The sequence below is a fragment of the Seriola dumerili genome, unplaced genomic scaffold, assembly GCF_002260705.1.
Source record: "Seriola dumerili isolate Sdu_G_001 unplaced genomic scaffold, Sdu_1.0 BDQW01000859.1, whole genome shotgun sequence".
NCBI classification, from domain to species: Eukaryota; Metazoa; Chordata; class Actinopteri; order Carangiformes; family Carangidae; genus Seriola; species Seriola dumerili.
In genome coordinates this window covers 404272-404574 of record NW_019175114.1, presented here as the reverse complement: position 1 = coordinate 404574, position 303 = coordinate 404272, and positions in this window count along the sequence as shown.

Below are 303 nucleotides of genomic sequence, written 5' to 3'. Positions count from 1 at the left end.
CCTCCCTCCCTTTCCCTCTCTTCTCCCCCACACCACCATCCTCCCTCCCTCCCTCCCTCCCTCCCTCCTCTGCTGCTGCTGCAGCTCTAACTTCAGAGCACATGTCTGAGCTGCATCTTTAGTTTTTAAACACTTTGTGTGAACGAGCGGCGGCGAGTGAACGTGCAGAGGAGACGAACACACACATGTGTTTGTGAAGCTGGAAACAGTGTGAGGCACAGCAGCATGTGCTTGTCATCCCCCACACTGCCGACAGGTGTTGGCTTCATGTGACTGCCTGCCCGCCTGCCTGTCCGGACAACG